Consider the following 5487-nt stretch of genomic DNA (forward strand, 5'->3'; position numbering starts at 1 on the left):
CTCTGGTAACCATCAATCTAGTCTTGTCTTCATGAGATCCACTTTTTCTGCTCTCACATATGAGTTAATAACTCTAGTTTTAACCATGTTCCTGCAAATGATAGGATATTAATCCTTTTTATGACTGAATAATATTTCATTGTGTCTATATATGACATTATCCATTTCATCCATTGATGGGCACTTAGGTTGATTTCATAATTTGACTATTATGAATAGTGCTGCAATAAACATAGTAGTGAAGTTATCTCTTTGATATACTGATTTCCTTTCTTTTGAATATATAACTAGTAATAGGATAGCTGGATCATGCTGTAGTTCTATTTTTAGTTTTTTGAGAAACCTCCCTACTATTCTTCCTAGTGGTTGTACCACCTTACATTTCTTTCAATAGTGTCTGAAAGTTCTTTTTTCTCTACATCCTCACCAGCATATGTTATTGCCTCTCTTTTTGATATAAACCATTTTAACTGGGGTGAGATAATATCACATTGTGGTTTTGATTTGCGTTTCTCTGATGATTAGTGACGTTGAGCATTTTGTCATATACCTATTGGCCATTTGTATGTCTTCTTTGGAGAAATGTCTGTTCAGATATTTTGTCCTTTTTTTTACATTGAACTATTATTATTATTATTACTATTGAGTTGAGTTACTTATATATTCTAGTTATTAATCTCTGGTCAGATGAATAGCTTACAAAACTCCCGTTCTGTGGGTTTTCTCTTTGTTGATTGTTTCCTTTGCTTTGCAGAAGCTTTTCAGCTTGCTATAATCTCAGTTGTCTATTTTTGCTTTCTTTTTTGTGTTTTTGAGGTCTTAAACAAAAAATCTTTGCCTGAATCAACATTTTACACTGTTTCCCCTATGTCTTTTCTTCAACATTTTCATAGTTTTAGGTCTTAGATTCAACTCTTTAATCCACTTTTATTTGATTTTTGTAACAATGAGAGGTAGGGGTCTAGTTTCATTCTTCTAAATGTATTTATCCAATTGGTTACATTTATTCCTAAGTATTTTACTTTTGTAGCTGTTCTAAATGAGATTGCTTTCTTGATTTCTTTTTCAGATTTATTGCTGTTATTGTATAGAAATCTGGCTGATTTTTTATGTTCATTTTGTATCCCACAACTTCACTAAATTTGTGTATCAGTTCTATGAGTTCTTTCATGGGATCTAGTTTTTCTAAACATAAGAGTATGTCATCTGCAAACAAGAATAATTTGACTTCTTTTTTTCAAATGTGAATGCCTTTTTATTTCTTTTTCTTGCCTAATTTCTCTAGCTAGGACTTCTAATACCATGTTGAATAAAAGTGATGAAACCAGTGCAGTATGATATTAACTATGTTATTGTCATATATGGCCTTTATCATGTTGAGGTATGTTGTTAATAAAATCAAAAGCAAAAACCATATAATTTTTTCAATAGATGCTGAAAAAGCATTCAATAAAACTCAGAAAAGTCTGTTTTGCTCACCATTTTATCTTCAGATTCTTGCATGAAACATCCCATCATATACATTCCATTCTCTGATGAGTTGCTTCTACTAACTTGTTAAAATTAAACCTTACAAAGTGCAAGAGCAGACAACAGAAGGAGAGAAGATGACAACAGAAAGAGAGATGACAAAAGAGGTGGAAAATAAAAGTAAAGCCTTTCCATGAGAACCTCATCTACCCACCAGAGCTTGTTATCTTTAAGATCAAGAAAGATTGCTCCAGAGCATGACTGAGAAATCCTGAGCACTGCATTTTAAAACCACCACTAATGTTCAGTTTTGTTGTTTCTCTAGGAGAACTCCCAGGGGGAACTCTGACGTTAGGTTGGCTCCAGACTAGCTGCCTAGACCCTAAACTTTTCTGATAGCACTTCTGACTTTCCCTGAGCAGCCTAAATATTTCCCAATATTTCCAGCCCAGCATCTCCCTATTCCTTGGCCCCGTACCATTCTGTTGGAGTTATGCAATAGGAAGTCTGAAGTCCGGTTGGGAAAGAGATAAGGTATACCAAGACAGTGGTGTCCTGCATGCCACAAAATAGAGATGTTTTAAGAAGAGAGCAATGTAAATATAACAATGAATAGAAATTTTATTTAAAAAGGAAAAAATAAACCACCAAAATTGAATAAATAATTAGGGTTAAATGGTGATAAGGGATATGAAGAAAATAAAGCAGGGATAGGAAAAAAATAACAAAAGAAGAAGACAGCAGTGTGTTTAATCATGCAATTAGGGAAGGCCTCTTTGAAAAGGTGATGTCTGAGAAGAGACCTGAATTATGTGAAGTAGGAGAAGAACATCTGCACTGAGGGAAGAGGTGTGGAAAGGCTTTAAGGAGGGAAGGAGCACAGATGGTTTGAAGAATGTTGAAAAGGTAAGCATGGCACAGGTGGAGGGAATCAAGGAGAAAGTAATAGGAAAGTCTGACCACACTAGATAATGCAGAATAGTGGGCATTATTCCAAATGCAATGGGAACCAGTGAGAAACTGATCGCAGAAATGGCACAGCAGAAGCGTGAAGCCCAGTGAAGAGGCTACGGTGGGAGGCCAGGCCTAGCATGACAGTCAACTGTTCCAAAATGGGTGGCAGCTGTGTCAACAGTGAGAAGTGATCAGATTCAGGATGTATTAGGAAAGCAGATCCAACAGCACTGGTTAATGGATTGGGTATAGAGAGAAAAGAAAAGACAGAGATCCATTATACTTTCTAGTCTGAGGACCTGAATAAAATATTAATGCTACTAATTCAGTTGGAGAAGCTTGGGTAGCATATGTTTTGAGTGAGAATATAAATAATTACGTTTTGGACACGTTAACATTTGAGATGTCTATTAGACATTCAAGCAGAAACTTAACATAAGTTACATCCACAAATCTGAATCCCAGTTACATCCACAAATCTGAATCTCAGGAGGGAATTTGTGACTGAAGAATATAAGCTTGAGCATACCGAAGGTTATTTAAAACTATTACACAAGGTTGGGCATGGGGGCTCAAACCTCTAATCCCAGCACTTTGGGAGGATGAGGCAGATGGATGACTTGAGGTCAGGAGTTCAAGACTAGCCTGGCCAACATGACAAAACTTCATCTCTACTAAAAACACAAAAATTAGCCAGGTGTGGTAGCAGATGCCTGTAATCCCAGCTACTCGAGAAGCTGAGGCAGGAAAATCACTTGCATCTGGGAGGCAGAGGTTGCAGTGAGCCAAGATTGCACCACTGCATTCCAGCCTAGGTGACAGAGCAAGACTCTGTTTCAAAAACAAAAACGAAACAAAAAAAAACTATTACACAGAATAAGGTCAGCTAAGAAAAGTGTGCAAATGGAAGAAAAAGGAGAGCTGAGGCCTGAAACCTGAAGTGTGCCAACATTGAGAGGTCAGGGTTGGAAAAGGAGCTAGTCGGGGGAAAGGAGCAATTAGTGAGGTAACAAATTCTAAGAGAGTGGTGTCATCTCCGATGCTGAAAGAAGGAAGTGTTCAAAAAGGTGAAATTGGTTGACAGTCCAAAATGTTACACAGAGCACAAGCCAGGAGGCGACAGAGAACCGACCTTTGGCTTGGCGAGTGGGGAGTTGAGTGGCTTTATGAACAAGAGCAGTTTCTGTGAAATAGTGAGGGTGAAAAGCTGATTGGAGTAGGTTCCATATATTTAGGATATATTGAGTATTCATAGTCATGGTAGGAATTTTACAAAAGAAGAGCAAAGAAATGGGCTAGACATGGGGATGGGGTCAAGAGAGGGTTTGTTTTTATTTAAGACAAATGACCTTATACTTGAAGTCTCATGAGAATAATTTAGTTAGAGAGATAAAATAATGACGCAAGCAAGAGATGATAGTTGTGGAAGAATGAATGGGACCAGTGACCTTAGAGGAGCACAGAACTCCTCATTTTAACAAGAGAAAAGTTGATATACAGGCACTTGTAAAGGTTGGTCAATTTGATGATGCAAAGATGAGGTCATCCTCTTCTGAATACTTCTGATTTTTCACTGAAATAACAAATGAGGTCACCAGATGATAATGAAGAATGGGAAAATGGAGTTGAAAGTCTGATGACAGAGGAGATGATAACAATTTGCCTTCTCAGAGATGAGGACAGCAAGTACACAAGGGAAATGGAGTAGGGCTCACAGAGATCACTTTCCCTGATTCCTTTCACTGCTCATGGCCAATCCTGAACAGACTGCCGGCTTCCACAAACACATGATTGTTTTAGAAAACCTATAGAATCATCATTCAGAACTGAGATGAGCTTTGAGTAACCATAGCCTCCATTTACTCATTGCCATGTACATAGAAACTTGCTTCTTCCTACTATAAAAAGGCATACTGGTCATCTGAATAATTAGTAGGAAATCCTTTGAGAGGAGAATCATCTTCTGTACGTCAAAAGCAGAGGTGGAATCAGCCAACTACTGTTTCTACAGGAGGAGTATTCCTCTCTTCCTGAATGAATTGACTAGAGATGTTAAGTGGATTTTAAAAAGGAACCTTTATATTAACACTAGTGTATCTAATTTTTATTTTTCATATTTTTTCATTTAACTAATGAATCATGTCATGATTCAATTTCCAGCTGTTCACATTAGGGTTAAAATAAAGATGCATTTGCAACAATTTAGGGAACTCCATAAAAAGCAGATTAAACTCCAGTACTATGTTTTGTCAGCTTTTGGGGGCCCCCAAAGAATTGAAATGCAGCAGCTACTATATTAAATTTAGTTAGAATCAAAATAAATTTTTACACATAGAGCCATCCAGCCAAATAAGTCTAAAAGATAGGGAATAATATGATTAATGCCTTTTACATTTTTTACTTGTGGTTATATTCGGAAAATTTGAAATAAACCAGTGTCCATTATTTCTATGGAGATATGTGAGAATGCAGTTTTTAGAGGAAATCTGTCTGATTTGAATAATAAGCAGACATGATATGTTTCTGTTGGGAAACAAAGAACAACTTGAGGTAAGCAGCAAACACGAAGAGGGTGTGTAAAGCCAAAGACCCATAAATGTCCTCTGAGATGTTTGTAAATATTTTGTTTACTTGTCTGATTTCTCTGTAACTTAGCAGTGTTACATGAGGGAAATGGCCAAAATTCCTAGAAACTACTTTATACATTTTCACAGTTTGAAGTTAGCAAATCTTGCAATCCCCTTGGCAAACCCTTTATGTTTTCCCTTTGGAAATATGATAAACTTGTTTATTCTATTTGTCAGTTTTTCGTTTCTGAGTTTCTTCATTGAATTTGTTATCTACTTTATGTAACCAAGCTGTCCCAAGCATTCTATGGCCACAAGTACAAAGAGAAATTAAGCATATGAGTAATAATAAGGAATAATAATTTGCATAGCACAAGGTTTAATTGTAAACAAAATCGGCCAATTATTTTAGCTTTAAATCATACTACATATTACTTAAAATATGTCTTCTGAATTGCCTTTAGGAAGTACATTTTCTCCATCTCTCTCTAAAAAG

Source organism: Cebus imitator, unplaced genomic scaffold (assembly GCF_001604975.1).
Source record: "Cebus imitator isolate Cc_AM_T3 unplaced genomic scaffold, Cebus_imitator-1.0 Scaffold267, whole genome shotgun sequence".
Classification (NCBI taxonomy): Eukaryota; Metazoa; Chordata; class Mammalia; order Primates; family Cebidae; genus Cebus; species Cebus imitator.